Source organism: Mya arenaria, chromosome 5 (assembly GCF_026914265.1).
Source record: "Mya arenaria isolate MELC-2E11 chromosome 5, ASM2691426v1".
NCBI classification, from domain to species: Eukaryota; Metazoa; Mollusca; class Bivalvia; order Myida; family Myidae; genus Mya; species Mya arenaria.
Genome location: NC_069126.1, coordinates 74,974,365 through 74,985,842, shown reverse-complemented (window position 1 = coordinate 74,985,842; position 11,478 = coordinate 74,974,365). Strand labels below are relative to the sequence as shown.

Here is an 11,478-nt window from a genome sequence, read left to right as displayed (position 1 = left end):
ATCTGTTCCATCCATCCTGAAATCATCTACATTAAAATCAATCAAATTATCGTTGCTTATTTTGTTTTAACTGCTTTACTGAAGATTACAATTTTGCATGTTGCCAATAATTTCTAAAAAAAATAGTTCCGTAGTAAATATGCCCCGCCAATTAGTATTATTGCGCCCAATGACAGGACAGAAGTATCGAACAAACGCACGCGATTTCGATGGGAAATGCCATTGCACTTTAACAGAAATAATGTGAAATCGATTAACAACAACCATCGTTAAGGAATGAAGGGGTAATATATGTATTTATTATTATTGCGGTATAGGATTATTAAAGTACAAAATTGTCAAATCTCGAGTTTTTTCTTAATCTTTGGTATTCACTTCGAGAAGATGTCATTTGACTCTGCGGGAATAAATGACCAAGATCAGCTTGAGTTTAGCCATAGGCAGCTTTCGTCTATTTCCTTGGGCCAGTCTATCCAGCCGGAAGACCGTTGCAGGAGACCGGAAGTACAACGTGCCGGTTTGCACATCTCGTGGCAGGGACTCGGAGACCTTGAATGATAGAGACCCTGGAGCAAGTTACAGCGGAGATAAAGGTAGGCCTGGGCCCTCGGGGGATAGAGAAGGAGATTTGTTTGGAGCTTTTGATTTATTCAGATCTTATTTTGACACGAAACTTTCAACATTAAAACAAGAGCTAACGAGTACAAGTTGCAAACAAAAGGAATAAGATAACATTCCTTATTTCAAGAATACCTCCTGCAAAATTCAGTTTCAGTTCAATACTGACATTTCAAACTTGTTACACTTTATCGTGGATTCTGACAGCCTTGATTCAAATAAAGAAAAAGCTAAAGAAGCGCTAAGGAAAATTAAACATAGAAACAAACTTATTCGTTTGGCGGACAATTCCCCTGGGGGCTGGGCCACAGTCAAAGAATATGAAACCCCAGAATTGGGCTCTGATAGCGATGACGAGCGTAAAATCAAAAAGGCTGAAGCCAAGGCTGTCAGAAAACTTAAAAAGGGTAATCCTACAAATGCTGATTCTCTTTCTTTTTTCCCTGATCGTATGGAGCGGAGGCCAGCACCAGCGGCAACCTTTGGATACCCGGGACGTTCTTCCGGTGCGGGGCCCATCTTCCCCTCATGGCCCATGGCTACGGGCATGCGGGATCTTTTTCGGACCTACAGTCCCTATCAGGACCAGTATCAACTCCAGCAACCTTATTCTAGAACGCCAGATAAAGTCATCTGCTTCGCATGTGGAAAGCGGGGTCACTTCCGGCACGAGTGCGAGTGGCTATCCAGATTTAACCAGTCAGCCAACCGTGATGTCAAGCCCACAGGAGCAAACTCAGCCACTAAATGATGAGTATTTATTCAATATTTGTAATCAAGATCATTGTTTTGAGTTTGAATCTGATTCTCCAATCAAAACATCTTTGGTTAAAGGCAGCCTTAAAAACAATGTACACTATTGGAAGACTATTTGCACAAACCCTGATATAATAGATGTTATTGAAAACGGCTATAAAATTCCTTTCATTTCAATGCCGGAAACATCGTTTTCAAAAAATAATCAGTCAGCTCTTTCAAATATTGAATTTGTTAAAGAATCTATTGATGACATGTTGAAAAACGGTTTTATAGAACAAACAGATTTTCCACCTCATGTAGTCAGTCCTTTAAGTGTTTCTGTAAATAAATCGGGTAAGAAACGACTTATTTTAGATCTCAGAATAGTAAATAAATATATTTGGAAGGAAAAGATGACATTTGAAGATTGGAAAGTAGGAGTCGAATAGTTTGAAAAAGACTCGTATTGTTACAAATTTGATTTGTCTAAAGGTTATTATCATATCGATATATTCCCAGAACATAAAACATTTCTGGGTTTTAGTTTAGAAGGAAAATACTACTGCTACTCTGTGGTTGCTTTCGGCTTGTCGAGCGCTCTTTTTATTTTCAGTAAGGCATTGCGTGAAATGGAGATTCAACGGTATCAAAATTGTTATGTTTCGTGATGATGGGTGGGGGACCAACAAGAGTTGTGATTTAGCTACACGCGATGCAATATTTGTGAAAGATAGCCTCAATCAGGCAGGGCTTATTATAAATGATGAAAAGTCAGTCTGGTTACCGGTTCAAAATCTAGAGTGGATTGGCTTGTTGTGGAATAGCATTGACTACTCTATTAGCATTCCAGCACGTAGAATTGAAGATTTTAAAATGTTGATTTTGGAATTTTTAAATTCTCTTCCTATTGTTTCTGCTAGGAGTTTAGCGAAGTGCACCGGGAAAGTAATTTCTATGATGCCGGTTATTGGCAATATTGCACGGCTTATGACTAGATTTATGTACATTCAAATTTGTTCAAGGACTAGTTGGGATTTCCCATTCAGTTTAGAAATAGACTGTCCGTGTATTTCTGAGATTAGATTCTGGCTCGAACATGTAGACAATTTAAATTACAGAAAATTGGGTAAATGCACTGCTGTAGATACGCTAGAAGTGTATTCTGATGCTAGTAGTTTCGCATGTGGAGCGCATATTGTCAATATGCCAGGTTTTGTATTTCACGACATGTGGTCAGAAGATGACAAGGATAAAAGTTCAACTTTCCGAGAAATGAAGGCTGTATTTTTGGCACTGAGAGCGTATGGACATTCTTTAGCAAATCATAAGGTGAAATGGTTCTCAGATTCTCAAGTTTGTGTTCATGTTATCAAGGTTGGCAGCCCCATTTTAGAGTTACAGGAATTAGCTCTGAATGTGTTTAGACTTTGTTTACAAAACAAGATTGATCTCGATATTCAATGGGTCCCTAGGGATTTGAACCAGATTGCTGATGATATCAGTAAATATAGGAATACTGAATGGGAGGTTACACCTCAGTTTTTCGGGTGTATGAATAGGATATGGGGAGCGTTTACAGTGGACAGATTTGCCAATTATAGTAATAGGAAAATACATAGATTCAATTCTAAGTTTCATGATTTGAAACTTAGGCAGTCGATGCATTCACACAGAATTGGGCCAGTGAAAATAATTGGTTATTCCCGCCTATTTATCTAGTAAATAGAGCTGTATTTCATTTAATTGCTTGTTCTGCACATGGAACTTTAGTTGTTCCTATATGGCCTAGCGCAGCATTTTGGCCAACTTTGTTTGAAGCAAACTGCCAGAAGAGAGATTTTGTATTGGAGGTTTTGGAGTTTGATAAATGGCAATCAATATTTGATAGCAGTAGTGATAGCGTATTTAGTTCTAGACGTTTCTCTAGCAAAGTTCTAGCTATTCGTCTTTAATGGCCAGTATTTTAATGTATACTAGAATGCAGAAGTAAGAAGTAAATTTTGCTTAGTTGTGTTTGGTTTAGCTTGTGTGATGCACACGATTATGAATTATGGAGATGAAATGTATAACTTTTCGAGGAAAAGTATATCAAAGATAGTAATGACTATACATGACTCAGCATTGAGTTGGAGTTGTTTACACTGGTTATGCTTAATATTGTAAGCGTTTAATGCTCATGAAGGAAGCGAAAAATATTTTAAATTTGTATTTGCTAATTGTAAAACAGCGTTTTCTGTATATATAACTTGATGTTTAAAAAGCACGGTTTATAAAGATCATGATCTTAATATCTATTTTGGCAAAAAGGACGATGAAAAGTATAAGAAACTTAATTGTGAAAATACATGAGTGTGTGTGGGTTGTTTGCCCTACGTTATCGGCATTAATTTCGTTTACTCGGCCTGTCGAGCCGGAGTGCCCATTTGTACCTGGTACAAATGAAGTCGTGTACTATACACGAAGATTATAAGAACTATGTTTTGAATGGTATATGTGTATGTGAAAGGAAAAGTTAATAATTATACACAAAAAGGTGTTATTATGTTATTATATTATACATTTGACAGATGCATTCAAGGTTGGACATTGGAGGAATTTTCACAAAGAATGTCTGCCCGATGATCTCAAAAGACATCATAATAATTTACAAACGCTGGTGAAACTGTCAAAATCAGATAACACTTACAAACAATACAATTGTTATTTTAAATCGTTTTGCCAGTGGTGCAAAAAATATGAATTTAAACCGCTTCCAGCTTCCGATTATCATGTTGCACTTTTTCTTTCATCCATGAAAGATTCTTCACCGTCAGCGTCAAAAGTGAACGCCATTACTTATAGTATCAAAAATGGTCTGTTGCGAGATTCTGGCAGGCCGATTCAGCAAAAATCTGAAATTTCTAAAGAAGATTTGCTTAAACTTATTGCTCATTTCGGAAATACAACCAATATCTTGGATTTAAGATTCATTTGCATGTGTTTAGTAAGTTTTGTAGTTTTTTGAGATTTAGTGAGCTTTCACATATTAAAAGGTCTGATCTTAAGATTTTTTCTGATTGTGCAATTTTTTTTATTTCTTCTAGTAAACAGATCAGTGCAAAGCTGGCGAAAAGGTGATCATTTCTAGAACAGGAAAATGTTCTTGTCCAGTTTCTTTCCTTGAGAAATTTCTGTTTGAAGCTGAAATTAATGATAAATCATGTGATTATTTTTTTTGTAATATCAGATATTCTCGTAAATTGAATAAGCATATTCTTTGCCCGGAAAAACCTATTTCTTACAATAGAGCCAGGGAAATTTTGATAACAAATCTAAAAGCTGTCGGTATTGATAGTAAACAATATGGTTTACATTCGTTTCGTTCGGGTGGGGCCACAGCAGCGGTTGCAAATGGTGTATCAGAGAGATTGTTTAAAAAGCATGGACGTTGGAAGTTCGACAGTGCTAAGGACAGATATGTAAGAGATTCGGTACAAGTCAAAATGAGTGTATCGAAAAATCTAGGAATTTAGATTATTCATTTTTTCTTTGTATTTGACAAGTATTGAAATTATTTCATTTATTTTGAAATCATGTTAAGGATGGTTTGTTTACAAATATGACGAGAATGGTATTTAGTGTATTGTAAAACGAATAATGTTATGCGAAGTATTCGTATGTTTATGTAAAAAGAATTCTTTTTCTTAGTCACTTGCGATGATCTGTATGTATTTATTATTATTGCGGTATAGGATTATTAAAGTACTATTAGGTATAGGTCTGGTTACTCGTGCGTAAATCAGGGGTTTTCCTCGTGCATTTACTGAACTGAATTGGTTATTCGACGCTCAGACGGGATAGAGAAAACATTGCAAAATTGTCAAATTTTCATTATCTATGAATGTATTCAGATACATATAATAATATATGTAAAACATTATTTTGAACCTTGTTTAAAATATATTTATATTTTCAGATTGGTATTTTTCTGTTACCATGGCAATGCGAGTATTGTTGAGTCTGAGAGTGGGTGCAGCAGTGGTTCCGGACACTTTACGACTGCTTTTAGCAGCGTGTTTTTCATTATGAAATATGTATAAGAACTGTGAAATAATTTACGGGAAGTTTGTTTTTTTTGGAACCATTTGCTTTGTATGTGAGTGTATCTTTGATTAAAGTATCCCGTCTGTAGCACACCTACACATGTGTTCATTTTATTTTATTATCCTTAAGGTAAATAATAAATTATTTATGTTTGGCATGGAATATAATGAAATAGAAAACATAAAAATATTGTATCTTAAGGTAGAAATACTGTGTTTACTGCACCTTTCTTTCAAATTAAACTCGTTATACTTCATGAAAACCATTGACTTTGACATTAAGTTATCCTTATCTGGCATATTAAAACAATTCTATTAATTGTGGTAAATCTGATTTAGGAGTATGAGTGCATCTTTAACTTGTAATACATTGAACTAACACAGACTATAAGATAATGTGCCCATATATCATTGAATTTACTTTATATATTACAAATGTGGTGTGTAATCACACAAATGTTAAACTTTTTTATTGCGAAGAATCTAAAAACTAGTAGTTGTTGAATATTATTAAAGGATTGATTCATACTTTCGTGCGCTCGTGCAGTGTAACGCCGCATAGCAGCATCGCCGCATAAACGTGTTTGTTTTTTCGTTTATGCGGTGATTTTCAACGCATAAACAGGGCGACCACGTTTATGCGGCGACGCTCACAGTATAAAGCAGAAATTGCTTATATGGGGCGCAACTGTGCCTTTTTTATCCACATAAAGAGGATTAACTTAACTATATATTATAAAGGTAAAACATAGAGTTCTAATATTTCAACAAAACCGATGGTTATGACGTTGACGATGATGATGATGATGATGATGATGATGATGATGATGATGGTGGTGGTGGTGGTGGTGTTGGTGGTGGTGGTGGTGATGATGATGATGATGATGATATGATGATGATGATGATGATGATGATGATGATGATGATGATGATGATGATGATGATGATGATGATGATGATGATGATGATTATGATGATGATGATGATGATGATGATGATGATGATGATGATGATGATGATGATGATGATGATGGGGATGATGATGGTGGTGGTGGTTGTTATTGTGGTGATGATGATGGTGGTTGTGATGACGTTGTTGATTATGATGATGATTAAGATAAGGGCGTAGCATAATACTGTCATTTTGAAAAAGTACAGAAAAAGTAGGCAGGCAAATTGGTAAAATATAAGGTAATATTTTAAAGTTGAGCAAATATTGAAAGTTGAAAATAAATTATTACTCCCCTTAGAGTGTTCACATCTACATTTTCTTGGTTACAAATGACTAGTGCATAAAAACACAATCAATGAAAGAAAGACGTCCATGATGACCCTATATCAGTCATCTGAGTCCTCTTGTTCAAGTGCCCAAAACTAATGTTGTGTTGAAGTTTTTGGAAACAATATAGTCAAAAGTTTTCCTTTCGTTGCCCTGGTAGCCAGAGATATACGCTGATGACCTAGACGTGAATAAATTTCACAATCTCACAATTACCAGTGGTTCTTGACAAGGAAATAATTCTTAGCTCATCTAAGCACAAAGAGCACATGTGGAGCTGTTAGGATTGTTGGATTTCTTTTGTTTGTCCGTCGTTAAGAATTGAGTTTTCTAGAAACGTTTGAAATGACGTTGAATGTGCGCATTGTCAAGGGTACATGCCCGTCAGTCTGACAAATAGGCGAGCTTTAATGTTACGTCATACGACGATTCAATTTTCTGATTGTCCCAAATGACGATGTTGTGCGTTGTCGTAACATATATTCCCGCCTTTAGTCGGGCAAACGTCATTTCAAACGTTTTCGCAGAAATCAATTAGTTTGGTGCACATTTTAACCGATTTTACTAAATCTTTGTCAGAATGTACGTCACTAAATGTCTAGTTCAAAGCTTAGTTAAAAGAACACAAAAAGCTAAGTCCGATCTTGATGAAACTTTATCAACCACTATTGTACTAGTATGTGTTTTATTATATTTTTATGCGGCGAATGTGTGCCTTTTTACCACATAAAAAAGTCGTGTTTATGCATTGAAGATCACCGCATAAACGTGGTCGATTTCTTTTATGCGGCGATGCTGTTATGCGTCGTTACAGTGCAGTACGAACGCTCGGCCACTTTTGCAAATTCATAAAACAATTATGTAGTAATTGGAATTTCTCTGGACCGTATGCAACAATACTATTCTAAATGATTTATTTCTAGTCATTACAATAAACGTCTGAAAACAGAACCACAGATAAGTACAACAGTTGACTGAAGATTTAAGGCATTGTTTGAAAATATTTGAGATGTGCTCTTGTCACAAAGATGTGTCTAGACGAATGATAAATTCTTCTATGATAACATTATTCCATCTAACCGTGTTCCCAGACAATGACTTGATTCAATTGTTTAATTTCCAGACAATAAGGCACCTAATAAATCAAATAGAATAACGTGTTAAAGGTTTAGGATCGAATGTGCCCAGGCAGGAAAAGAATATTAGTCCTCACTCGATGTTATTAGCAATTATATTGACGAGTGTACTATAAATTAATCACGGAAGAAAACATAAAAGAACAAGAACAATTCGCTTAGAATGAACCCGTTCGTAATTGTCAATGTTACGTGCAACATACTAAATACCCTAACATCGACAAAACCTTATTAATAACACTGACGACATCGAATTTTGAATAATTTATTATAAAATTTACCGAATTGCGGCTCCATGTTAAAAGGAATATTAAACAAAAAGTGCACAGATTTTCATGTCGGTTTATAAGGGTCTTTGTTTTTCAGAATACCAAACTGTACAGGATATGCGTGCTGAATCTATTATAAAGGTTCTACTAATGCGATAATAAGGTTATTTAATTATTCTTACGTATCATTATGATCTTGGCAGAACAGTTATAAGGCGTAAAAGCTTGCTTTCATGTCCATATTAGTAGCAAACGCAGACGTTCAAGTATAGTATGGAATAATTCTTGTCATACAAAAACCTTAAGGAAACGTTTTCGGCTTCCGTCTTCAATTACTGCCATTAGTTTTAGATGTTGCTGTTTTCGATTTTCATTTGAGATGTAATTTGGCAAACAAGGTCATGCCTTCAATAATATACCTCTAGCACAATAAAAGCCAAATTTACCTATAACACTACAGTCACAATAAAGGCCAAGTTTACCTCTAGCACTACCGTCACAATAAAAGCCAAATTTACCTATAACACTACCGTCACAATAAAGGCCAAGTTTACCTCTAATACAACCGTCACCATAAAGGCCAAGTTTACCTCTAGCACTGCCGTCAAAATGAAGGCCAAGTTTAACTCCAGCACTACCGTCACAACAAAGGCCAAGTTAACGTCTAGAACTACCGTCAAAATAATGGCCAAGTGTACCTCTAGCACTATCGTCACAATGAAGGCCAAGTTTACCTTTAGCACTACCGTCACAATGAAGGCCAAGTTCACCTCTAGCACTACCGTCACAATGAAGGCCAAGTTCACCTCTAGCATAACCGCCACAATGAAGGCCAAGTTTACCATTTTGCAGTACCGTCACAATAAAGGCCAAGTATACCTCTAGCACTAGCATCACAATAAAGGCCACGTTGACCTCTAGCACAACCGTCACAATTAAGGCCAAGTTTACCTCTAGCACTACCGTCACAATGAAGGCCAAATTCACCTCTAGCACTACCGTCACAAAAAAGGTCAAGTTTACCTCTAGCACTACCGTCACAATAAAGGCCAAGTTTACCTCTAGCACTAGCGTCACAATAAAGGCTAAGTTTACCTCTAGCACTGCCGTCAAAATGAAGGCCAAGTTTACCTCTAGCACTACCGTCACAACAAAGGCCAAGTTAACTTCTAGTACTACCGTCAAAATGAAGGCCAAGTTTACCTCTAGCACTACCGTCACAACAAAGGCCAAGTTCACATCAGCACAACCGTCAAAGAAAAGGCAAAGTTTACCTTTAGCACTACCGTCACAATAAAGGTCAAATTTACCTATAGTACTACCGTCACAATGAAGGCCAAGTTCACCTCTAGCACAACCGTCAAAATGAAGGCCAATTTTACCTCTAACACTACCGTCGCAATAAAGGCCATGTTGACCTCTAGCATTTTCGTCACAATAAAGGCAAAGTTTACCTCTAGCACTAGCGTCACAATTAAGGCCAAGTTTTCCTCTAGCACAACCGTCAAAAAAAAGGCCAAGTTTACCTCTAGCACTACCGTCAAAATGAAGGCCAACTTTACCTCTAGCACTAGCGTCACAATTATGGCCAAGTTTACCTCAAGCACTAGCGTCACAATAAAGGCCAAGTTTACCTCTAGCACTACCGTCACAATAAAAAGCCAAGTATACTCTTAGCACTAGCGTCACAAAGTACGGCCAAATTTACCATTAGCACTACCGTCACAATGAAGGCCAAGTATACCACTAGCACTAGCGTCGCAATGAAGGCCAAGTTTACCTCTAGCACTACCGTCAAAATAAAGGCCAAGTTTACCTCTAGCACTACCGTCAAAATGAAGGCCAAGTTTACCTCTAGCACTAGCGTCACAATTAAGGACAAGTTTACCTCAAGCACTAGCGTCACAATAAAGGCCAAGTTTACCTCTAGCACTACGTCACGATAAAGGCCAAGTTCACCTCTAGCACTACCGTCACAATGAAGGCCAAGTTCACCTCTAGCATAACGGCCACAATGAAGGCCATGTTTACCATTTTGCAGTATCGTCACAATAAAGGCCAAGTATACCTCTAGCACTAGCGTCACAATTAAGGCCAAGTTGACCTCTAGCACAACCGTCACAATTAAGGCCAAGTTTACCTCTAGCACTACCGTCACAATGAAGGCCAAGTTTACCTCTAGCACTAGCGTCACAATTAATGCCAAGTTTTCCTCTAGCACTACCGTCACAATAAAGACCAAGTTTACCTCTATCACTAGCGTCACAATTAAGGCCAAGTTTACCTCTAGCACTACCGTCACAATAAAGACCAGTTTACCTTTAGCACTGCCGTCAAAATGAAGGCCAAGTTTACCTCTAGCACCACCGTCACAACAAAGGCCAAGTTAACGTCTAGTACTACCGTCAAAATAATGGCCAAGTGTACCTCTAGCACTATCGTCACAATAAAGGCCAAGTTCACATCAGCACTACCGTCAAAATAAAGGCAAAGTTTACCTTTAGCACTACCGTCACAATAAAGGTCAAGTTTACCTCTAGTACTACCGTCACAATGATGGCCATGTTTACCTCTAACACAACCGTCAAAATGAAGGCCAATTTTACCTCTAGCACTACCGTCACAATAAAGGCCACGTTGACCTCTAGCATTTTCGTCATAATAAAGGCAAAGTTTACCTTTAGCACTAGCGTCACAATAAAGGCCAAGTTTTCCTCTAGCACTAGCGTCACAATAAAGGCCAAGTTTACCTCTAGCACTAGCGTCACAATTAAGGCCAAGTTTACCTCTAGCACTACCGTCACAATAAAGACCAGTTTACCTTTAGCACTGCCGTCAAAATGAAGGCCAAGTTTACCTCTAGCACCACCGTCACAACAAAGGCCAAGTTAACGTCTAGTACTACCGTCAAAATAATGGCCAAGTGTACCTCTAGCACTTTCGTCACAATAAAGGCCAAGTTCACATCAGCACTACCGTCAAAATAAAGGCAAAGTTTACCTTTAGCACTACCGTCACAATAAAGGTCAAGTTTACCTCTAGTACAACCGTCACAATGAAGGCCAAGTTTACCTCTAACACAACCGTCAAAATGAAGGCCAATTTTACCTCTAGCACTTCCGTCACAATAAAGGCCATGTTGACCTCTAGCATTTTCGTCATAATAAAGGCAAAGTTTACCTCTAGCACTAGCGTCACAATAAAGGCCAAGTTTTCCTCTAGCACTAGCGTCACAATAAAGACCAAGTTTACCTCTAGCACTAGCGTCACAATTAAGGCCAACTTTACCTCTAGCACTACCGTCACAATTAAGGCCAAGTTGACCTCTAGCACTACTGTCACAATGAAGGCCAAGT

The 11,478-nt window shown here is 37.4% G+C and overlaps 1 pseudogene; it reads left to right on the top strand.

Moving 5' to 3' along the window:
* Positions 1 to 409: 409 nt before the first annotated feature.
* On the top strand, positions 410 to 1,369 carry LOC128235958 (uncharacterized; annotated as a pseudogene).
* The last annotated feature ends 10,109 nt before the right edge of the window (positions 1,370 to 11,478 follow it).